Genomic DNA, 25806 nt, shown 5'->3' with positions numbered 1-25806 from the left:
CTGTGACCATAATTGATGAGTGATCTCCCCCATCTTTATTTTGACCTACAACCTTTCCCTATATTTTCTCCCCTTCCCCCAGCTGAGGAGGGGAGCAATAGAGCAGCTTTGCGGGCACCTGGCATCCAGTCAAGGTCAACCCACCACAGTCCTTGTGGCATCCAGCGTAGGGTGTGACAAAGGCAATTATATATATTGCATGCTATAGTAAATAGTAGTTATTGAATAACAAGCTCCCGTGCGGGACATGGAGTTTGTCAGTTGCACCAGTTATCTCTTTATTTTGCTGAGTTTGGGAACATGTTAATACAGACAATGGCTCTGTGCCTTGCCCTGGTATTGACGGCCTTGTGCTGTGGGAACTGTCTTGTGAAAAAGATGAGGGAATGCATCTCCTTCTCCCTACCTGGGACTGATGTGGATGGTTTTATTATGCAGGCTCCAGAGGTCCCTGTTCACCCTTACATGATCTGTTTGATACTACTAATAAACATTGTTGGCATATCACAATTTTTGTGGAATCTGGTGTCACCCTGGTGTAAGAGATGACTCTTCAGTGAGGCAATACTGAAATGTGCTCTGAGGCATCCAGTTCCTGGGTGGCAGTGTGTGTGGAAGGATTTGAGAAGTTTCCTAGGGCAGTTATCACCTCCCATCAACTGGGACTTTCCACCTGAACAGGCAATGAACCCTGGCAAACTGATGGAAGGGTGCCTTGCCTACGCCAATGAAAACCAGCAGCTTCTCGCCCTGTACTGGGGCCTGGCCTGTGCCTAGGGAGCCACAGCTCAATACTCCGAGAGAACTGTAGATGAGGCAGGAACCCAAACTGCATTTGACGGCACTATAGCTGAGACAGGGACTCAAACCACAGCAGCTACAGTAATTGCTCCAGTAGTGAAAAAGAAAAGATGGACAAGGAGAGGTCCATATCATTGATTAGAAAGGGTGAGGAGGACGAGGAAGATGGGGAGGAAGACGGGGAGGAAGAGGAAGAAGAGGAAGAAGGAAAACAATGAGGAAAGGAAGGGTCTCATCACAAAGCTGGTCCTTCAACAATGAAACTGAAGAAAGGAGTGAGACAATTCAAACAGGAAAGGGTGGTTACGCAGTCCCTGACCTCATGTCTTAGGTTGCAATACAGGATGTGACCAAAAGTATGCATTCTATCACCATCTGTTGAAAACAGCTGGAGCAGTGATCCTTATCTCTGTGGGAGATATTCTCTGCTAATGGGCCATCTGTTAAAACCAGGTGGAGCAGTCATCTTTATCTCTTCCACAACCCATCCTTCCTCCAGGAAGATCTCTGTTAATGAGCCATTGAGTCCTATTGTATGACTGATAAGATTACATCATCCCATTGGGAGACGCTCCAGCCAGGAGGAGGAGCCAAGCCTTTCCTACCTAGATAAAAACTGAGATTTGGAACACCAAAGCAGCCTTTTTCCACTGGATTCCAGAGGAAAACTGGACCTTCCCACATCATCACTGGACCTTCGGAGGAAAACTGCACCCTTCTACAGGAGCACTGCTTCAACAGAACCACATCTGTCATCCAGGAGGACTGCAGCCACCATTTAATGGGACTGCTACCAACACCCTGACTGACAGGGTGTCAGGTTGTATTCTGACTCTGTCAGTGTCTTTGGATTTGTTCTCTGTAATACTGTATTTCTATTTTAATTTTCCTAGTAAAGAACTGTTATTCCTATTCCCATATCTTTGCCTGAGACCCCCTAAATTTCAAAATTATAATAATTTGGAGGGAGAGGGTTTACATTCTCCATTTTAAAAAGAGGCTCCTGCCTTTCTTGGCAGACACCTGTCTTTCAAACCAAGACACCTCATCAGAACTTGGACACATGCAGCAAGATAACACCTGCCAGCCAGGTGAGTGGATTTCTGCCTGGATGCTTCCATGCTGGGATAATGGGACTGAAAGCTGGCAATTGGAAGGTCAGGAAGCCCAACAGCTGGGATCCCTTGCTAGAGACTGGGGAATTGAGAGCAGAATTGTAAAGGAGGCAGTAATTAGCAGTCGCTGGAGATGGCTCCTCTTAAGCATGAGGGCAAGATATCCATTTAAGGAAGATCTTGTGAACTCCCTCGGAAAGTGGACCACTGCAGATGAAGGTGTCCAGTACTTGAGAGAATTAGAAGTGCTGGAAGTTGTCTATAATGATCTAAAAAAATTTAATGTCTCTAAAGATCCAGAGGATGTCCCTCACACAATGGTCATGTGGAGGAAGGTGGTTCAAAGTGCCCCAGTATCATATTCCAGCAGCTTGGCAGCAATGTATTACCCACAAAGAGATATACCAACTGCAGAGAGTCTTCCTGGCTCCAAAACTTTGAAGACAATCTCTGTCCTTCCTCATCCCCCTGGACAAGCACCTCAGCTGTCAGGAGCACCCCAAGAAATCAGACCTCTCCTGCCCTAGCCAGAGGGAAAGGAAGCCTCAAGCACAGGGCATGTGGTGAACTCTGGCTCTTTCTGCGTGACTAGGGGGTGGACATGAGGAAGTAGGACAGTGAACTCACATTAAAGCTGGAAGCTTGTGTCCATGAACTGAGAAGGAAGAGCGCTGTTGAAAAGGGATCACCCAAGAAGGCCTTCAGTGTAGTTGCCCCAGAGAGACAAGAAAGCAATCAGAAATCTCCCAGACAAAAAAAGAACTAAAATTACCTCCTTTGAACCTGGTGAGAGGACTTCCAGTCTGACGCTGCAAGGGTCAGAAAGTGAATACTCTGACCGGGAACAGGAATAGAGTCCCTATCTTCAGCCAGGAGGAGGAAAGGCATGACTGGGTGTCTTAGAGTGACTTTATGATGCTTGTATCCCCAATCATCTGTTCTGTTAGTGTTGAATATTGAGTTCTGCAACTTTAAGACTGGTTCCAGGAGTAAAGGAAGAAAAAAAAAGTGCAGTTTGTTTACAAAAACTGCACTTAGTCCCCTGCATGTTTCACACAGACTCTGTTGTCTGCAGTGGACTGCAGAAGAGAGTCTTCCTTTCCTCTTAGTTTCTAGCTAGCTAAAGCAAAGAAGCTCCCAGGACTGTGTTTTGGTTTTTTTTCCTTTTTCTTAGAATTGTTCGAACCTGCTCTGGACTGAAAATCCAGAGGAGCACCAGAAGCTCGTACCCATGGCCCACTAGGGCCTAGCCTGGGCCACAGCATTTCGCAGCGCCAGAAGGACTAATAACAGACTAAGTAAGCCAGGCCACATCCCACGAAAAAAACTCTTCTAAATTTGTCATCTCATCAGAGCAGCAAGAGGTTTTGTTGCTTAGTGTTGTTCATTTTTGTGCTGGAGAGTGCTTTGCCTGTTAAATAAACAGGTTTTTTTCCACTTCTCTCTGAGGAAATATTTCCCCAAACCAGCTGGGGGAGGGACTGCTTGAATCTATTTCCTAAAAAGACCCCATTCAAAAGTTTTCTCCCAAATTTGCCCTAAACCAGGACACTGGGCACTCTGGACTGTGTGGATTCGATGGCCTGGCACATCAGATCCACAGAAGTATAAAGTTTTAGTAGATACTGATGCCAAAATGATTTTTGCTTTTTATATATTCTTCATATATATTCATAGCTCTGTACACTGTTATATAGTTAAATAGTTTCCTAACCTTGGTACTTTTCCTATTAGACAAGCAAATTCCTGAGGGGCAGTTCTAATCTCACTTCTTATAGGAATCAAGGACAAGACACCTTCCCAAGACACTTTCCCTTAAACAACTAGCAAGGAAGGGGGGCTTCAGAAGGGGTCGAACAAAGAGGGGGAATAACTTAATCACCTGTGTTTCAAATTGGGGATTCTTGTCAATTATTCTAATTTGCTAAACTTATAAAACTGTACGTGCCCTATGTCATGTGTGCATCTTCTACGCATTTTTGAAATGTTGTGCACCTAGAGGGACCTTAATTAAAATGGTGACTTCATTTTATCACCTAACCTTGTTTGGCTCTTGATTTTCGAGCTCAAAAAGATAATATAATGGTGCACAGTACACACTGATGCCATCAAGGCACTGGAGTGTAGAACCCATCTGGATCTCTAGAGTGACGGGGGATGCCAGAAGTTGTCTGTATTGGAGGCTGAGGGGAATTTAACAGGGGACAAATGGAAAAAGCACCCCACTGTGACTGGCCCAGAGGCCCCTTGTATCCTTGACATCAACTACCCCAGGAGAGGGTAATTCAAGGATCCAAAGGGGTATCGATGAACTTTTGGTGTAGCTACTATGAATACAGACAAGATCAGTTATCTACCCTGCATGGCCTCTCAGATCTCTTCATTGTGGGATTGTTGCAAGCAGAAGAATAGCAGGTGCCAATTGCTACTAGGCCAGTGCACCAGCAATATTGCACCAACTGAGACTCCCTGGCTCCCCATCCATGAGTTGATCCATCAACCAGAGAGCCAAGGAGTGATCAGGAAGACTCACTTGCCTTTTAATAGCCCTATATGGCCAGTGGGAAAGTCTAATGGAGAATGGAAACTAACAATAGACTATCATGGCCCGAACAAAGTAATGCCAGCTGAGTGCTGCCATACTGGACATGTTGGAACTTAAGTATGAGCTGGAGTCAAAGGCAGCCAAATGGTGCCACAATTGATATCGTTAATACATTTTTCTCAATCCCTGTGGCAGCAGAGTGCAGGCCACAGTTTGCTTTCACTTGGAGGGGTGTCCAATACACCTGGAGTTGACTGCCCCAAGGGTGCAAACACAGCCCAACCATCTGCTATGGACAGATCCAGACTGCACTGAAACACGGTGATGCCCTTAAACATCTGCAATACATCAGTGACATCATTGTGGGGGGCAACAAATCAGAAGTGTTTGAGAACGGAAAAAGAATAATTCAGGTTCTTCTGAAAGCTGGTTTCACCATAACAAGAAGCAAGGCCAAGGGACCTGCATAGGAGATCCAGTTTTAGGGAATAAAATGGCAGGATGGACAAAGTCACATCCCTATGGATGTGGTCAATGAGATAGCAACTAGGTTTACACCTGCTAACATGGAGGAAACACAAACTTTCCCCGGCCTTGTGGAGTACTTTAGAATGCACATTCCATGTTATAGCCAGCTTGTGAGCACCCTCTATCGAGTGACCTGGAAGAAGAACCATTTTGAGTGGGGCCTTGAGCAACAACAGGCCTTTGAGCAGATCAAACAGGAAATAGCTAGTGCGGTAGCTCTTGGGCCTGTTTGGACAGGACCAGCCATGCAAAATATACTCTACATTGCATCTGAGGAACAGGGCCTTACCTGGAGCCACTGTCAAAGAACATCAGGAAAAACCTGAGGTCTACCATTAAGGTTTTGGAGTAGAGGTTTTAAGGATAGGAATCCCAATACACTTCAATTGAAAAAGAGATATGTTGGGGATTGTTTTTCCTTTTTTCCCCCTCTCCTCTTTGTTTGGAATTTTTTCCCATTGACATGTTAAGATGGCTAGAAATAGGGGGAGGGGAGACTCCCTGTCCCTTTCTTGGAGTTCCTCTCGCAGGGCGGGGGGGGGGGGGGGGAGAAGAGGGGGAAACACCACGATATCCGGGGGCAGGTGAAGGAGAGGTGGGGGCAGCTTTGCTGTCTTTCTCGCTCGTTTGGCTCAGAGAAGGACTGTCGCTGGAAAACTTCGCCCTGTTACACCGACGCTGGGAGCTGCTCTTCCTCGGATATGGGATCCTGCAACCTCCCTGCTCGGACGCTCTCCCGCATCTCCTGCCAACTCCAAGCATCCTGTTGGAGCATTGGGACTGACACTGCCTCAAGATCCATGAGCAGCGTCTCTCCTCCATCCCCTCCCATCTGGGCCCAGCCGCCATCACCCCCCAGTGCCCCTCCAGCCACGTGGGATCACCGCACCTCCCCCTGCGCACTGGGAGCTGGCCGGGGCTGCCTGCTCTCCCAACTCACCCTACTACCTCCGGACACTCTGCTGAGTACCACGACTGACACCGTGAGGAGGAGTCGCCTCCCCATCCCTGTCACCCCTGGGCCGCTGCCGCCATCACCCAACCCTCTTCAACTGCGCGGGACCTGCCCTGCCCCCAGCACCGGTAACTGAGCGCAGGGAGACGGCCTGTGGCCAAAAGGGACTGGAACTGAGTTATACTGTTCTGTTCTGTTGTCAATTTTTATAGCTGTTGTTGTTTTCTGCCTTGTTAGATATCAGTAAAGAAATGTTATTCTTATCCCCACATCTCCTGCCTGAAGGCCTCTGGTTTAAAACTAAAATAATTAAAAGGGAGGGGGTTGCACTCTCCATCTCAGGAAGGGTGCTCTTGCCTTTCCTTAGACCATACCTGTCTTTCAAACCAAGACAGATTTTGGCACCCGGAACGTGAGGCATTGCCTGAGGGCATTGAGAGAGGGGTAGGAAAAGGAATAACAGTTCTTGAATTACCCAAGCTTGTGGTAGGTGACACCATGCTGTCCAGCTTACCCTGGATTGGCCTCCATGTGGTCACTGCTGTATCTCTCCCATTTGCAAGCCCTTTTTTAAACATGAGTCTCATAACCAAGGTTCCTGTGGCTATTATCCGGTTCATTTTGTGGGTTGATCAGTTGAGGAATTCATGGATTTTTAATTTTCTCTGGAAGATGGCCACATGGATTCAGAGCTACCTCACCCTAAGTTGTGTGTTTCTGGGGCTACTTCAATAATGGTACTTACTGTGAGGAAGTGGCAGCAGGTGAAATCTTCTCCCAACCCATCACAGAGTTTTTGAAGTTCACCCCACCAGTCTTCAAGGGGTTCAAATCCGCTTTAAATGCTAATGACATTATACTGTGGCTAGTGTTGCTTATATCCCTGTTAAACCTGTTCTATCTAACATTCAGAGATAAGGGGAGATTGACATGTATAACAACCCTGATACCTACCCCAGGGATTAGTGATGTTACCCCAGATCCTGATCCTGTCCCAGAGACTCGGGATATTACCCCAGAACCTGACCCTGCCCCACAGCCCACCTCAGAAAGGAACCACCTGGAGTGGGTGGGGGTTCTAGCGAAGGAGATACGTGAGATGGGCCAGATGCTGAAGGAGTACCTTTCCCCAGCTGGTGAGAAACCCTCCCCGTGCCTTAAAGAGGGACACTCTGATGGTGCAGCAGTGGGACCCACAGACGTTACATCTGTCCAGGTTCCAGATGAACTGCAAGGGCACTCAGCAGCAGCAGTTGGCCCTGTGGAAACTAGGAAGTCTAAGATGAAAACAAGGCACCTAGATAATAAGGGTCAGGAAGGGGGCCCCTCACAACCAGCAGGGGAGCCAGAAGTTGAGATCATCACCGAGTCCCTGTCATACGAGTGTAAGGGTCAGTCCAAAGTTCCCCTCGATTTTGCCTCCCAACCGTCGCAAGGAGACCTCGAGGACCCCCACCCAGGCTGACTCCTAACAATGGTTTCCTGGCCGGGCCAAGGTGGATGCTGGTGACTGTGTGCTGGTGTATTGTGTTCACTGGACTGTGCTGTCATGGCACCAACCAGAGGTTGTGTTTTACCAACTGAGGACTGCTTGACCATACCTGTCTCCTGCAGCACCACACAATGGTCCATAAATCTTCCCACCTCTTGGCCAGAGGCCACTCGCTTTGGAGAAGGACTATAAAAGAGCAACCCTCTGGGAAAGACCCTTTGAGATCTCTCCACTGATGAAGACCCATCTACCCCCTGGAGAAGACCCCTGAGATCTCCCCACGGATGAAGACTCGCCTATTGGATGACCCGCGAGGTCTGTTGGTAGCTATTTTCCCATCCCTTTCTTTCCTTCCCCTCTCCCTATACTTTGTTTCCTATACCTCTCCCCTTTACTGTAACTGAGTTGTTGGCATTTGATGAAATGCATTACTGTTGCAGAATAAACTGATTTTCTGCTGTTGAATAAACTGATTTTGTCCCCTGCACTTTGCCTGTTTGCACCTTTAAGATCAAAAGAACCATCACAACCCCCGCTCTGTATTAATAGCGGATCGTGACAACAAGAATCTCCATAACCTGTGAAAAGACATTGTATGATGGGGCCATGAGCCTTTTTCAACCTGGTTACAACGGGTCTAGGACCTTATGCGTACAGGTGTGCAACTGGATGGGACTGAGGAAAGGAATTTGGGACCCTTGACCCAGGACTCAGATGTGGACCAAGTATTTGTAAGGGAGACAGGTCTCCTTTCCCTCTGGGAGCGACTTTGAATGAGTGTGTGTTGGAGGTTGAACTATTCCCTTTTCTTTCAGTGGAATTTTATCCCATTGTTATGCTAAGTAATTGTGGCTACACCTTAAAACGACAGATAATGTTCTCTCGTAAGGGGGTGGCTGGAGGGGGAGGGGGGGGGAATCGGAAAAGGAAAGGTGGGACGGGGGGGTCTGGAGCGGGGCTCTCTCTCTCGCTTGGCTCGTTGGAGTGGGAAGACAACCTGGGCTCCGATCTGGCATCTTCCCCTGCCATCCCAGCACTGAGATCCACGCTCCCTGCCTTTGGACATCGCTCTGCTGCTCTCCCAGCTCACCCTACTATCTCCGGACACTCTGCTGAGCACCACGACCGACGCCGTGAGGGGGAGTCACTTTCCCCATCCCCTCTCACTCCTGGGCCGCGGCCGCCATCACCCAGCCCTCTTCAACTGCGCAGGACCTGCCCTGTCCCCACAGCACCGGTAACAGCACAGGGAGACGGCCTGCGGCCAGAAGGGACTGGAGCAGAGCTAGACTGTTCTGTTGCCAATTTTTATAGCTGTTGTTGTTTTCTGCCTTGTTAGATACCAGTAAAGAACTGTTATTCTTATCCCCATATCTCCTGCCTGAAGGCGTCTGAATTGGACCTAAAATAATTAAAAGGGAGGGGGGTTGCACTCTGCATAGCAGAAAAGGGGCTCCTGCCTTTCCTTAGACCATACCTGTCTTTCAAACCAAGACAATGTGAGAGAGAGATTTGTCCACAGGGAAAGAATGCAGGAGCACCACCAGAGAACACGTTGGAATACCCTTGAGTAAGGGATCCAAAAGCTGAGAGAAGTGGCAGTACTGGAGGTGCTCTTTGGGAGGGATGGACAGCATGACAATGACCCTGACAAGGTCAGGTGCACAGGGCAGATGTTGTGGAATCTGGCAAACCTGGGCCCATCTCAATATACCCCCTTTATTGCAATGATTAATGCTGATACCAACCAAGTAACAGTGGGTTCTGTTGCCAACAGGCTCAGGAATTATCAAAGTATGATGGCTGGCCCAATGCAGGCTCATGTCTCTCCTGTGGCTAAGGACCTCAGAGAGGAGTTTAAGGAGGAGATGAAGGAGATAAGGGAAGAGGTGAGGAAGATCAGTGCAGCACCAGTGCGAGTCATGGACCCCAAAAGTAGAGCCCAACGCCCCCCAGCTAGGGAGAGAGGGTATACCCCACATGCTGACCTGTGGTTTTTTCTACATGACCACGGGGAAGACATGAGAAGGTGGGATGGGAAACCCACTTCTGTCCTGGCAGCATGGGTGCGCCAACTCAGGGAGGGGAACACTAACAGAGGGAACTCCACTAAAGTGAAGGTAGCCTCAGCCTCCCATGACCAAGGTGCAGGGTATTACAGAAGGGAAGATGATCTGTCAGATCCCCTTGAAGGAACCTCCAGTATGTATGCCCAGGAGAGAAATAATAACCAGGGCTAGAGGGGCCCTGCCTCTAGCTGTGGAGAGACACTGGAAAACCGAATCTTTTGGATGGTGTGAATCAGATGGCCTGGCACATCAGAGCCACAGGAACACAGTGCATTGGTTGACACTGGTTCACAGTGTACATTAATACCATCGGGACATGTTGGGGAGGAACCTGTTTCAATTGCCGGGGTTACGGGGGGATCTCAGGAATTGACTTTGCTGGAGGCTGAGGTGAGCTTGACTGGGAAAGAGTGGCAGAAACATCCAATTGTGACTGGCCCAGAGGCACCATGTATCCTAGGCATAGACTTCCTCAGGAATAGCTATGACAAAGACCCAAAGGGACTCAGGTGGGCTTTTGGAATAGCTGCTGTGGTGGCAGAGGGCATTAAGCAGTTGAACCCCCTGCCTGGGCTATCAGAAAACCCATCTGTAATGGGACTCCTCAGGGTGAAAGAGCAACAGGTGCCAATTGCTACCTCAACAGTGCACTGCAGGCAGTACTGGACAAATCGAGATGCCGTAATCCCCATCCACAAGATGATCCGTGAGCTGGAGAGCTAAGGGGTGGTCAGCAAAATCCTCTCACCCTTCAACAGCCCCATCTGGCCTGTGCGTAAATCTGAAGGAGAATGGAGATTAACCGTGGACTATCGTGCATTGAATGAGGTGACTCCACCACTGAGCGCTGCTGTGCCGGACATGCTGGAACTGCAGTATGAGCTGGAGTACAAGGCAGCCAAGTGGTACGCCACCATTGACATTGCCAATGCATTTTTCTTCATTCCTGTGGCAGTAGAGTGCAGGCCTCAGTTCGCTTTCACCTGGAGGGGTGTGCAATACACGTGGAACCGACTGCCCCAGGGGTGGAAACACAGCCCCACCATCTGTCATGGATTGATCCAGGATACACTGGAGAAGGGTGGAGCTCCAGAACATCTGCAGTACATTGATGACATCATTGTGTGAGGGGACACGGCAATGGAGGTATTTCAGAAATGAGAAAAGATCATTGAGATTCTGCTGGGAGCCGGCTTCGCCATTAAAAAGAGCAAAGTCAAAGGGCCTGCCCAAGAGATCCAGTTCCTGGGTGTAAAGTGGCAAGATGGATGGCGCCATATTCCCAATGAGGTCATCAAAAAGATCACTGCAATGTCTCCACCAACCAGCAAAAAGGAAACACAAGCCTTCCTAGGTGCCATAGGCTTTTGGAGAATGCACATTCCTGAGTACAGCCAGATTGTGAGCCCTCTTTACCTGGTCACCCGCAAGAAGAACGATTTCCACTGGGGCCCTGAGCAGCAGCAAGCCTTGGCCCAGATCAAGCAGGAGATTGCTCATGCAGTAGCCCTTGGCCCAGTCAGGACAGGACCAGATGTGAAGAACGTGCTCTACTCTGCAGCCGGGAATCATGGTCTGTCCTGGAGCCTGTTGCAGAAGGTGCCTGGTGAGATCTGAGGCCGACCACTGGGATTCTGGAGTCGAAGCTACAGAGGGTCCAAGGCCAACTATACTCCAATGAAGAGGGAGATCTTAGCCAACCTATGAAGGGGTCCAAGCTGCCTCAGAGGTGGTTGGCACGGAAACACAACTCCTCCTGGCACCCCAACTGCCAGTGCTGGGGTGGATGTTTAAAGGAAAGGTTCCCTCAACCCACCATGCCACTGACGCCACATGGAGCAAATGGATTGCCCTCATCACACAACGCGCCCATATTGGAAACCCAAATCGCCCTGGGATTTTGGAGATAATTATCAACTGGCCGGAAGGGGAAGACTTTGGTCTTGCCGAGGAACAGGAAGAAGTGACCCGGGCCGAAGAAGCCCCACCGTATAACCAACTGCCAGCAGATGAAACATGCTATGCTCTTTTCACTGATGGTTCCTGCCGCATTGTGGGGATGAACCGGAAGTGGAAAGCAGCCGTATGGAGCCCCACACGACAGGTTGCACAAGATACCGAAGGAGAAGGTGGATCGAGTCAACTTGCTGAACTCAAAGCTGTTCAGCTGGCCCTGGACATTGCTGAAAGAGAGAAGTGGCCAAAACTCTACCTTTACACTGATTCATGGATGGTAGCCAATGCTCTGTGGGGTTGGCTGGAAAGGTGGAAAAAGGCTGACTGGCAACGTAGGGGAAAACCAATCTGGGCTGCCAATGAATGGAAAGACATTGCCATCCGGGTAGAGAAGCTGCCTGTGAAAGTCTGTCACGTAGATGCCCATGTCCCCAAGAGTCGGGCTAATGAGGAACACCGGCACAATGAGCAGGTAGATCAGGCGGCACAGATAGAGGTGTCAAAGATAGATTTAGACTGGCCGCACAAGGGAGAGTTGTTCCTGGCTCGATGGGCCCATGATGCCTCAGGTCATCAGGGCAGAGATGCCACATATAAGTGGGCACGAGACCGAGGGGTGGATCTAACCATGGACAGTATTTCTCAAGTTATCCATGACTGTGAGACGTGCGCTGCCATCAAGCAAGCCAAGCGGGTGAAGCCCCTCTGGTATGGGGGGCGATGGTCCAAATATAAGTATGGAGAGGCCTGGCAGATTGACTACATCACACTGCCTCAAACCCTCCAGGGTAAGCGCTATGTACTGACCATGGTGGAAGCCACCACTGGATGGTTGGAGACCTACCCTGTGCCTCATGCCACTGCTCGGAACACCATCCTGGGCCTGGAAAAACAAGTTCTTTGGAGGCATGGTACCCCTGAGAGAATTGAGTCAGACAATGGGACTCATTTCAAGAACAGCTTTATAAACACCTGGGCTAGAGAACACGGCATTGAGTGGGTGTACCATATCCCCTACCATGCACCAGCTGCAGGGAAAGTTGAATGGTGCAATGGCCTGCTTAAAACCACCTTGAAGGCACTGGGTGCGGGAACTTTCAAGAATTGGGAGATTAATCTACCAAAGGCCACCTGGTTAGTGAACACCTGAGGTTCCACTAACCGAGTAGGCCCTGCCCAATCTGAGCCCTTGGGAATATCAGATGGAGATAAGGTTCCAGTGGTACACATGAGAGGTACGCTAGGAAAAACTGTTTGGGTGAATCCTGCCTCCAGCAAAGCAAATCCCATCCGTGGAGTTGTATTTGCTAAAGGACCGGGCTGCACCTGGTGGGTGATGCAAAAGAATGGAGAGACCCGATGCATACCCCAAGGAGACCTTGTTTTAGGGTGAGATACCTATAGTGCTGTGCTATGTCTCTAACTGCATGTATGTATATATATGTAACGGTTTAATTTGATATAGCATATTAGTATGGGAGGAATTCAGGGGTGGATAATGTTGGGGGGTTGAATGCTTCCCTTTTCTTTCTGTGGAATTTCTCCCATTGTTATGCTAAGTAGTTGTGGCTACACCTTAAAACGATAGATAATGTTCTCTGGTAGGGGGTGGGGTGGAGGCGGAGGGGGGGAACCAAAAAAGGAACGGTGGGACGGGGGGTCTGGAGCAGGCGCACTCTCTCGCTTGGCTCGTGGAGTGGGAGGACAGCCTGGGCTCCGATCTGGCATCTCCCCTGCCATCCCAGCGCTGAGATCCACGCTCCCTGCTGGTGGACATCGCTCTGCTGCTCTCCCACCTTACCCTACTACATCTGGACACTCTGCTGAGCACCACGACCGACACCATGAGGGGGAGTCGCCTCCCCATCCCTCTCACCCCTGGGCCACTGCCGCCATCACCCAGCCCTCTTCAACTGCGCGGGACCTGCCCTGCCCCCAGCACCGGTAACTGAGCGCTGGGAGACGGCCTGTGGCCAAAAGGGACTGGAACTGAGTTATACTGTTCTGTTCTGTTGTCAATTTTTATAGCTGTTGTTGTTTTCTGCCTTGTTAGATATCAGTAAAGAACTGTTATTCTTATCCCCACATCTCCTGCTGAAGGCCTCTGATTTAAAACTAAAATAATTAAAAGGGAGGGGGTTGCATTCTGCATCTCAGGAAGGGGGCTCTTGCCTTTCCTTAGCAAATACCTGTCTTTCAAACCAAGACAACGGCACTGGCCATGCCGCTCTGGATTTCTCCCCAAACCTCTGACCTGTGCCCTGTACCCAGTTTTGTCCCTTGTTTCACAAAATGGCACCAGTAATGCAGCCAGCCCCTCAATTTTACCTCCCTCATACCCCAGTTTTCCCGCCCTACCACCTCAGAATGGCTGCTTTCCCCCCGTGCTCCATCGCGCCTGGCTCCTCCCCCTCCCCTGCGTCGATGGGTGTAACTGCGTTGGGACTCTCCCCCTCCATCCGGAATCCCGTCTCTACCGCGGACCCCACCCACTCCCCCTCCCGTTCCCATAACACCGAGACCGGAAGTGGCCCTGCCGGAGACTGGAAGGAGGCCATCCTGCTTTCCACTCACACTCACCATCTAGCATCTCCGGCTCGCCGAAAAAAACCTCGCCATGCAATCAGGCGTTCTGCATCCTCTTCAGAGGATGATAGCAGCGACTCCTCAGACTCGGATTCCCACTTCCAGTCTGAGGATTGCTGGGCAAAAATCCATGGGGAGGCCACCCGGGATGGAAACTGGGATTTGGCAAATAAAATCACAGTCTTCCCAATTATCTACAAGCGGGGAAGGAGGGCAACATCACCTCCACTATGGGAGCCCCTCCCCTATGGGGAGCTTAAAGAACTGTGTAAGGCTGCCAAAGAGCATGGCCGGGGCTCACATTACTTTAAAAATCTTTTGGAAGCCACCTTCTCTGCCCATATTTTGGCTCCCCATGACATCAAAAATATGAACTGCCTCCTTTCCCCAGCTGAATTTATGCTTTGGGAAAGACAATGGAAGAGCCATTTAAAAACCTTATCAGACACCTATTCAAAGGATGTAAACAAACCAAATTTGTCAATGAGCCAAATGGCAGGAGAAGGAGACTTTCTAAAACCCACAGACCAAGCCCAAGTTTTACCAGAAGCTGCACTGCAAGACATAGTCACTGCAGCAAAAACATCACTCCTCATTACCCCTGATGACTCCCTCCCAGTTCAAAGCTTTACTAATATTAAACAAGGGGTAGATGAATCTTTTATAAAGTTTGTGGACCGTTTGAAACTTGCACTTGAAAAGCAAATTGAAAATACAGAAGGACGAAAAGAGTTTCTAAATAAAATTGCTATGGCGAATGCCAACCTAAAGTGCAAAACGATCTTAAGAGCCCTACCCCTTGATACTGATCCTACCATTGAATAAATGATTGAAGCCTACACAAAACATGCCTCCACTGAAAACACCGTGGCACAGGCAATAGCAAAGGTAATTGCAGATAGGGTTGCAGAAGCTTTTGCAATGATTGCCGCAAAAGACAATCAAAAATGCTTTTACTGCGAAAAACTTGGTCACCTTTTAAAGAACTGTCCTGAGAAGGCAACAATTCAGGACCGCCGTCCATGGACCCAGAACAAGCACCCTACCAGCCACAGCACAGGCCGCGCCACAAGCCACGCCACCAACAGCAGTGTGAGCTGTGCTGCCATTGCCAGCACGCTGCCTCCCCTGCACGCCAGCTATGCTGCCCTCACACCTGTGCTGCTGAAGGGAAAAGTAAAAAAAGGCACCCGCTACAAAGCCCTGCGCACCCAACCCCACCAGTGCACACCGCACCACGGGCATGGCACCGCCCATCCTGCTCAGGCTCCAATCCTGCCGCTTCCTGCCCGCAACAACAATGCCACAATCAACAACAACCTTACCAACACCAGCACATCCAACAAAACAGCCATGAACGCAAACTCACTGACAAAAGTAAAGTCATTGCCACAAAAGTTTTGGGAACTGTTAAATGGTTCAATGTAAAAAATAAATACAGTTTCATCACCCAAAATGATACCAAGGAAGACGTGTTTGTCCATCAAACTGCAATTAAGAAAAATAACTCCAAGAAAGACCTCCGCAGTCTAGGAAATGGAAAGACTGTTGAATTTGATATAGTGCAAAGAAAAAAAGGCCCCCAAGCAGTCAATGTTACAAGACCCAGTGAAGTCCCAGTGCAAAGCAGCAAACATGGACCGAACTACCCACACCCTAGAAGATGCTGTCCCCCACACAGCAACCAAAATAATAAAACCCAAAGCCAACAGCCATCAAGCTGCAACAGCAACCCAAAAGGAAAAACAACACAAAACACCAACCAACCCTCCTGCAAGCAAAAGCCCTTTCTTGTAGTTCTAAAACCTCCAAAATTAATAAGTCACACCCTTTTAAGTGCCTTCTCTCAATCTGTATTGCCTCCCTACCTCCCTTCCAATTTTCCCTTTTTCCACCCACAAAATAAGTCAAAGTCCTTTCAAAATTTCCCCAAATCCTATAATCCTTTCTTTATATTCCCCCAAATTCCTACCTTCCTTTCCTTTCCATAGTCTCCCTCCCACAGCCATTCTTCTCCCTACCTTTGCTACCCAGCTACCAATCCATTTTCCCAAAATTTCTTAATACAAAGGGGGGGATGATACGAGGGGAAAAAGAAAGTCTTCTAAGGGAACAACCTTTTTCTTCAAAATTAACGATTTTTATTTGGAGTTCCAGCAGGTACACCACCCCCACTCTGCCTTGTGCAGATCAATCACAGCCAGCCCCACTGCTGACAGCCACCAGAGTACCAGTCCATGATGGGGTGTCCCTCTCCTGGCTCAGTTTCCTGATGGGCCATGCTAGGAAGGCTTCGTCTCCTTTCTACCAGCTCCAGAATGCTCCAGAAAGACCTGTTTGGACAATGGGGACTTAAAGGATAGGGGTTTTCTCTAGTTAGAAGCATTCTATGGACTTTTGTTATTGTTGTGTTACTTATGTTCTCTTGCTTCATGCGTTGCCTCAACAGAGCAGTCGGAGACGCCTCTTTAATAAAGAAAGAAAGGGGAGTTGTGGAGGCTGAAAGCCCCACAGAAAAAGAGCCTGCCTCTCTCCCATGGAGGGAATGCCCTTATGCACTCCCTTCTCATAATGGTTATAATGTTCCCCCTAGCATGCCTGTTTCATGTAAAATGTTTGTAACCTATTGGTCCTTCCCCCTCTGTACTGCCCCTGTGCCCTCAGATGATTCTTTAGTTGTTCTACCCCGACCCCTGGCTCTCCTATATCAACCCCGCTCCCTCTGCCCCTTCGAGCAGGAATTAACTCCGCCTTGGATCACCACATGTGGCTCCCGTCTCTCCACCGTCGGCAGAAGCGGGGCTCACACAAGAGAGCTGAAATCACTCTCCTCCCGAGAGAGGGAACGTACCTGTAACCACTAGGACGTCTCTCAAAAGACGCTTCTCTGGAAGGTCGCGGCACTTTCCCGCCGGTGCCGCGCCACTCCGCCGCCGCGATTGGCAGTGCAAAAGTAAACCCATCTGGGCTACTGCATTGTGGCAGGACATCGCTGCAAGGGTAGAAAACATATTTCTGAAGGTACGTCATGTAGATGCGCAAGTGCCCAAAAGTCATGCCACTGAAGAACATCAGAACAACAAACAGGTAGATAAGGCTGCTAAGATTGGCATAGGTCAGCTAGACATGGACTGGGAGCAAAAGGGTGAGCTATTTATAGCCCGATAGGCCCATGAAACATCAGGACATCTAGGAAGGGATGTAACATACAGATGGGCTCGTGATCGAGGGGTGGACCTGACCATAGAGGCCATTACACAGGTTATTCTTGAATGCGAAACGTGCTGCAATTAAGCAAACCACACAAGTGAAATCTCCCTGGAATACAGGGCGGTGGCTGGGTTTCCAATATGGCGAGGCCTAGTGTCCTGGTTTTGTATTAATTGAATTTTTGGTGGAGAGGAATAAATCAACCATGGAAGTAATTCTCTGAGAGAAGCTGCTTAACAGCTTCCTCTGTGCCTGGCAAAAGCCAATTGCTGGCTAGCTTTGAGAATTGTCACACTGCTAAGCCAATTAGAGAAGCTAGAAATGCCTCTATGAGATTATATTTAAGAAAGAAGAAACAGCAGGAAGCTCCTTTTTTCCTATCTGCCCTTGAAGGGCTGACTGGCAGGCCCAGTGGGCCCCAGGCAAAAAACAGCGAAACTGCTGAGATTCTGCCTGGGCGCTCCTGCCGCTGCAGGGTGGGGGGGGGGGGGGGGGGGGTCTGCTGGGCCCTGGCGCAGGCCCCCAGCATGATCGCCGAGATCTGTGCCTCTGGGAAGTCATCCTGGAGCTCTGAGTAATTATGTGGCTGAAATCAACACTGCGAGCAGCTCCGAGGCCACTGCCCAGTGGAGATTACACCACCAACAGCAAGAGGCAATTCCCCGATGCAAAGATCGGAGGAGATTAACCTTTTCAGCATTGCAGAACTTTTTATAAAGTCTTTTCAATTACTAGAGCTTGAGAAGAGACAAACCTACAGACACCAATTCTTTCCAGAATCAGAGAAAAGAAAAAGGTGAAGACATGTGAGGAGAACAGCATGGAAACGCCAAGGTCAGTGGAGAGGGAGAAGGAAGAGGAGATGCTCTGGGCTTCGGAGCTGAAATTCTTCTGCAAACCGTGGTGAAGACTATAGTGCACCAGTCTATTTCCCTGTAATTCATAAAGCATATGGGGGGATGCAGCATTCACCCGCAGCCCGTGAGGACTGGAGATTATAGATGCTGAAAAAGCTGTGATCTGACTTGAACAGAGAGAGAGAACTTTTGCTTTGAGAAATAGAAGAGGACTCTGCTTCTAGACTAGAACAGTTCATCCTTAAAAATTGTACCCCATAAGCCAGTAGCCCTCGAAAGCAGTTGTGGGAAGACTGCCAAGTCAATGGGAGGAACTTTCACACTGCAAGCAGGTACCAGGAGGACTGTTTAGCCATGAAATGATGGGAGATCTGTAAGTCGTGGGAGGAATTCTATGGCCTAGCAGAAGACACTCCTCTCCCTAAGTGAACTGAAGAAGGATTATTTTTAGAAGTGATAAACTGACTGAATATCCCAGGCTTTGTCTCTTTGCATTGTCGGTGAGAAGGAAAGAGGGGCTGGGGGGAGGAAAGGTGTTCTAAAGGTTTATTTTAGTTCTTATCATTCTTCTTTTAATTCTGTTAATAAAGTTTTCTTTATACCATTTATCGTTTTGAGCCTGTCTTGCCTTTGAAGCCTTTTCTCCTAATCCTTATCTCAACCCCATGTGCTTTATTTTAACTGTTTTTTTTTTCTCCTCCTCTGCTCCAATTATAGCAGAGGAAGATGAATAGATGATTTTTGCAAGTGCACTGGAGTTTGGCCAGCGTTCAACCCGCTACACCTAGCAAATTGACTATATTGGATCACTGTCATGAACATGCCAAGGTGTGTTGGTTTGAAAGTAAAACCAGTGCGAGACTCCAAGTTAGTAATACAATTTAATAGGAGAAAAGAGAAAAAATAAAATACATGCAATAATACAAAAGAAAAACCACCGACAGAGTCAGAATACAACCTGACACCCTGTCAGTCAGGGTGTTGGTAGCAGTCCGTATAAATGGTGGCTGCAGTCCTCCTGGATGACAGATGTGGTTCTGTTGAAGCAGTGCTCCTGCAGAAGGTGCAGTTTTCCTCCGAAGATCCAGCGATGATGTGGAAAAGGTCCGACTTTCCTCTGGGATCCAGTAGAAAGGTCTGCCTTCGCGTCCCAAACCCCAGTTTTTTATCTAGGTAGGAAAGGCTTGGCTCCTGCCCCTGGTTGGGGCATCTCCCAATGGGATGACGTAATCTTATCAGTCACAATAGGACTTAATGGCCCATTAACGGAATATATCTTCTGGAGGAAGGATGGGTTGTGAATAGATAACGATGATCATCCCCGATCTTATCAGATGGCACATCAGCAGAGGATATCTCCCACAGAGATAAGGATCACCACCCCTCCCGCATTTTAACAGATGGTGATAGAATACACATTTTTGCATTGTACCCCAGGACACAATGCAAGAGCTACATATTCACCATGATGGAGGCAGCTATTGGTTGGCTGGAAACACACTTTGTAAACCATGCCACTTCCCAAAACACCATCTCAGGTCTTCTAAGGCACATTTTGTGGTGACGTGGTACCTCAGAAAGAATTGAATCAGACTATGGGCCTCATTTCTGAAATAACCTCATAAACTCCTGGGCAAAGAAACATAGTATTGAGTAGATATATAACATCCTTTATCATCCACTCTGGAAAGATTGAGACTGTTAAAGACTGTGTTGAGACCACTGGGCAATGGTGCATGGAAGCAGTGAGATGCAAATTTAATAGAAGCCACTTGGATGGTTAACATCAGAGGACCTGCTAACTGCTCTGGTCCTGCCCAAATAAAATCCCTACATACTGTGGGAGGAGATAAGATCCCCATACTACACACAGGAAAACTACATCAACCACCTTTCCTTTATCTACTATGTGGGTGACCTTATTATAGGAGATCAAATTAGTTAAATAGAACTTTCACTTTGTGAACCCACGTTGGCTGTGCCTGATTGCATTGTCCTTTAAATGCCTTTAAATAGTACCCAGTACAATCTTCACGTAATTTTTCCAGATACTGAGGTTCGACTAACAGGTCTGTTGATCCCTGGGTCTTCTCTCTCATCTTTTTTGTAAATTGGAATAATGTTGACTAGCTTCTGGTGAGCAGGCACCTCCTCAGACTCCCCAGACCTTTGGTAGATGATGGAGAGGGATCCTGCTGTAACATCCACTAGCTCCTTCCGAGATGAATCCTATCAGGCACTGTGGATTTATGAACATTCAGCTGATACAGCTGGTCCCTCACAATTTCAGTGTCCACAAATGGAAAGGCACTGTTCCCACAGTCATGGTCCTCTGACTCAGATCTTGGGCTGCCCAGTCACCCATCAGCATTATTAAAGACTGGGAGATGGGGGAAGCACTGAATACCTCTACTTTTTCTTCATCCCTATTAGATGACCAACAAGTATCAGTCCAGTGTTTTCTTTAGACTTCCTCTTGCTATTAATGTACTTAGAGAGACATGGACATACTAGAGACAGTTCAGCAACAGACCAAAAAGATAATCGAGGGACTGGAGCATCTCTCCCATGAGGAAAAACTGAGAGAGCTGGGGCTGTTCAGCCTGGAGAAGAGAAGGCTCTGGGGAGATCTTGCCAATGCATGTAACTACCTGAAGGAAGAGTGCAAAGAGGAGAGACAGGCTCTTTTCAGTGGTGCTCAATGACAGGACATGTGACAATGGGCACAGACTGAGACATGGGACCTTCCACCTGAACATCAGGAAACACTTTTTTTACTGTAAGGATGACTGAGCACTGGAACAGTTTGTCCAGGGAGATTATGGAACCTCTATCCTTGGAGATTTTTAAAAGCCATCTAGTCACAGTCCAGGGCAGTGGGCTCTAGGTGATCCTGCCTGAGCAGGGGGATTGGACAAAACCTCCAGAGGTCATACAATGGTTTGGGTTGGAAGGGAACTTAAAGATCATCCAGTTTCAACTCTCCTGCCATGGGCAGGGACACCTTCCACTAGGCCAGATTGCTCAGAGCCCCATCCAACCTGGCCTTAAACACTTCCAGGGATGGGACACCTAAATCTTCTCTAAGGTCCCTTCCATCCGTAAACATCTTGTGATTCTATAAATGGATTAAGCTCCCCCATGACCCAAGGAGAGTACTAAATGCAAACCCTTGGGGTTTTGGTCCATGTTACTGGAACCTCTTAAATTATCATTGAAAGTAATCTTACCTTGTTTTTCTTCCCAATGAAAGAGACTTCAAATACTCCTATAATTAGCTGCTTTATCTCACTTGAAGAGACAACACAAAACTTCCTACTCGTTGATTCATTAACAAAGGCATTGAATGTTTGCATATTTACTTAGTAAAATGCATCTGAAAACATAATAGAAGCTGAAACATCCAATTTCTGTAAAGGCCACTGTTTTGACTTCAGTTTGAAACCAGGTGGAAACACCAATTTAGTGTAGTGGTTTTGATTCATTAATTTGAATTTTTTTGTTGGGAAATAGGATTAGGAGGAAGGGCAAAACAGGCTGAACTTTAAATGGTATAAAGAGAAACTTTATTATTAGAAACTATAAGAAAAAAAATAAAACTCAGAATAAAACTTTAGACCACTCTTCTTCCTATACACTTCTTTTTTTTTACATTGAAAATGTTCAGCAAACAATTTAGTTAGTTTACCATCTTTAAAATAGTTTTTCACCAATTTACTTGGGAGAGGAGACTTCCCTCTTTAGTTTATGGAGATTTTTTCAGAAGAAATAGGTTTTTTGTGGCCTTGATGTTACAGTGATTAGCCACCCGGGAGAATGGAATTTTAATTACTATGTAAAAATCCCTTTTTTAATTAACAGTTTTTTCAGAACTATTATTGAGGACTATATTAACTATGGGGTACACTTTAAGGATTGTAACAGTTCAAACAAAAGCTTTCCTTATCTTTGACAAACAGAGGTCTTTCTTTTTCTTCTTCTTCCCTGGGGAGCAGCAGGGGTCTTTATTTTCTTACTATTTAAACTCAGGGGATTACAGCCATTTTAACATTTGTTTATTTTAGCACTAATGCCTTTACTCATATCTACAGTTAAAACAGTCATATCCATCCCATAATATTTTTATGTGTTATAGAGAAACAAGAGTCTCTTCTCTACAGCATAAAAAAAAAAAAAAGAAAAAATTTTAGTCCATGACTTTCCTCCTTTCCTTATCTGGGACCTGACTCTTCTTTCTGTTTGACCTTGGTGTTTTTATGCTGTTTCTGTGTGTATTACCATCTTGGTCCTTTTCTTTTACTCAGGAGAGAAAACAAAGTATTTGCAAAGTGTTATTCTAGACATTGAAAAAGTTAATACTTTGCCCGGGCAACAAATGTTTTTGCGATCTCTTCCAGGCCGAGACTAGGAGTTATTTTATGATACAGAGTCTTTTAAGGCCGCACTGGGGCTGAACTAAGATTGTAAAGACCCAGCCAGAAAACGATGATGAGCTTTCCCAAAGTTTTTTGTCTTTACATGTATGTTTCACAAAAACGCATAAGCTTTCTCATTAGTATAACAATGTGTCAATATTAAAAATCTGATACTAATTAGTTCTTGTCAAGTACAAAGAAGTCTACCCAAGTTTCAACAAGTAAAAATTTCAAGAAACCTTTATAAACTACCACAGCCACTGAACAAAATTATCGTAAGATGCAGGTAATTACAAAATAAAGAATTAAAACTGCAGGGCACTTAGAACAGATAAGGAAGTGTAAACAAAACCTAACCAGGCATTCAAAGCATCATGCATTTTATGAAATAGACATAACCACTTTTAGTCCTTTTTGAGCATTTCATTAGTACAAGGTGAATATTACAGATTGATAACACAATAAATTTAAGTAAGATGTCACAGAACTACCTTTTTAACTTCTCTCTGTGTTGCTCCTTCCTTTTTCAAACGTTCTTGTTCGACAAACTTTGCATTGTAGTTTTCCTTTGACTTCTGTAAGGCCTGAGTGATACTTTGAATATTTTGTACTGCTTCTAATGTTCCTGAAACATCTTCTTTAGTCTGCCAAATATCACATACTTGTCAAAACCAAACCATTTTAACATTAACAAGTCATTGGTCATGCATAAGAAAAATAAATAATAACCTTTTTATAAGTTTTTATTTGTTCATCTCCATACTTATGAACTTCTTTTATTAGCTCTTGTAATCTCCACATGAGGTCCAAGTGACAGCTTGCCAGTTTTTCTGTTGAGGTTTTGAAAACATCCCAAATTGGTGCAAATGTCCTAGATTGAGGGGACAAAAATAATAAAAAAATTAATGCTCATCTGGATTTATACTAACATCTGGACTTGTACTAACCAGGACGGACTGGTTGAAGATGTGAAGGTTGGTGGCAGCCTTGGCTGTAGCAACCATGAAATGGTGGAACTCAGGATCCTGCATGGAGGAAGCAAAGCAGTAAGCAGGACTAGAACTCTGAACTTCTGGAGAGCTAGTCTCCACCTCTTCAGGGACCTGCTCCAAGGAATTGCATGGGATAGGGCTCTAGAGAAGAAGGGAGTCTAAGAGAACTGGTAAATATTTAAGTACCACTTCCTCCAAGATCGAGAGCAATGTATCCCCATGAGCAAGAAGTCAGGCAAAAGGGGTAGGACACCTGCATGGATGAGCAGGAAACTTCTAGCAAATCTCAAATGGAAGAAAGAAATTTATGGGATGTAGAAAAAGGGACGGGCCACATGGAAGGATTATAGGAACATCATCAGGGTATGCAAGGATGCAATGAGGAAGGCAATGTCCACTTTGAACTGAGTCTAGTAAGGGATATCGAGGACAACAGAAAGGACTTATTCAAGAACATCAGCAGTAAAAGGAAGATTAGGGAAAACGTGGGTCTGCTGCTGAATTAGATGGGTGTCCTGGCAACGAAAGACACAGAGAAGGCAGAATTACTGAATGCCTCTTTGCCTCAGTCTTTACTGATGAGGATGGCTCTCAGGAATCCCAGACCTTGGAGGTAAAAGAAGGATGGAAAAAGGAAGACTTCCCCCTGGTCGTAGAGGGTTGGGTTAGAGATCGGCTAAACAGGCTTAACAGCCGTAAATCTATGGGCCTTGATGGGGTGAACCCACGGCTGCTGAGGGAACTGGCAGATGTTGTTGCTCTGCCACTCTCCATCATCTTTGAAAAATCGTGGAGAATGGAAGAGGTGCCTGATGACTGGAGGAAGCCCAATGTTACTCCCATTTTCAAAAGGGGCAAGGAGGACCTGGGAAACTACTGGCCAGTCAGCCTCACCTCCATCCCTAGAAAGGTAATAAAACAGATCATTCTGGAGGTTATCTCCAAACATGTAGAAGAAAAGAAAACCATCAGAAATAATCAGCATGGATTCACCAAGGGTAAATTATGCTTGATCAATCTGACAGCCTTCTATGATGACATGGCAGAATGGGTTGATGACGGGAGAGCAGTAGATGTTGTCTACCTTGACTTCAGCAAGGCTTTTGACACTGTCTCCCATAACATCCTCATAAGTTAAATGAATGGACAGTGAGGTGGATCAAGAACTGGCTGAATGGCAGAGCTCAGAGGGTTGCGATCAGCAGAGTAGAACCCAGTTGGAGGCCTGTAGTCAGTGGAGTTTCCCAACGATCAATACTAGGTCCAGTTTTATTTAATTTGTTTATCAAGGACCTGGACAAATGGATAGAATGTACCCTCAGCAAGTTTGCTGATGATACAAAAATGAGAGGAGTGGCTGCTACACTGATACACATGAAGGCTATGCTGCCATTCAGCAAGACCTTGATAGGCTGGAGAGTTGGATGGAGAGAAACCTAATGAGGTTAAACAAGGACAAGAGTAGGGTCCTGCACCTGAAGAGGAATAACCTCAACTACCAGTATAAGTCGGGGGCTGACCTACTAGAGAGCAGCTCTGTGGAGAAGGATGTGGGAGTCTTGATGGTTGACAAATTGACCATGAGTCGGCAGTGTGCCCTTGCGGCCAGAAGGGAAAGTGGTATCATGGAGTGCATTGGGTGATCCTGCCCCTCTAATCATCCCTAGTGAGGCCACACCTGGAGTACTGTGTCCAGTTCTGGGCTCTTCAGTACAAGAAAGACAAGGAACTAATGGAGAGGGTCCAGTGGAGGCCACAAAGATGATGAGGGGTCTGGAGCATCATTCTTACGAGAGACTGAAGGAGCTGGGCCAGTTTTGTCTAGAGAAGACTGAGAGGGCATCTCATCAATACATATAAATATCTCAACGACAGGTGCCAAGAGGATAGTGCCAGACTCATTTCAGTGGTTCCCAGTGAGAGGATAAGGAGCAATGGCCATAAACTAAAACACAAGAAGTTCTACCTCAACATGAGGAAGAACTTATTTCCATTGAGAGTGGCAGAGCACTGGAACAAGCTGCCCAGGGAGGTTGTGGAGTCTCCCTCTCTCAAGACATTCAAAATCCACCTGGATGCGTTCCTGGGTAACCTGCTCTAGGTGACCCTGCCTTAGCAGGGGGGATTGGATGGGATGATCTCCAGAGGTGCCTTCCAACCCTAATTATTCTGTGAGTTTTTTTCTTTGTTAGCTATATCTTTTTCAAAATAGTGCTAAAGTGTAACTGATACGTCTACAGAATTTCAGCTCTGTTCCCAAAACTGAAGCAAATAAAAAAACAGTA

General features: G+C 47.0%; 2 pseudogenes; both read left to right on the top strand.

The window, feature by feature from the left end:
- The first annotated feature begins 378 nt into the window (after positions 1-378).
- LOC148220326 (uncharacterized) lies at positions 379-1019 on the top strand (annotated as a pseudogene).
- Positions 1016-2682, top strand: LOC148220325 (uncharacterized; annotated as a pseudogene).
- Positions 2683-25806: the final 23124 nt, after the last annotated feature.

The sequence above is a fragment of the Sturnus vulgaris genome, chromosome W, assembly GCF_052056855.1.
Source record: "Sturnus vulgaris isolate bStuVul1 chromosome W, bStuVul1.hap1, whole genome shotgun sequence".
Classification (NCBI taxonomy): domain Eukaryota; kingdom Metazoa; phylum Chordata; class Aves; order Passeriformes; family Sturnidae; genus Sturnus; species Sturnus vulgaris.
This window is presented reverse-complemented; position numbering and strand designations above follow the sequence as displayed.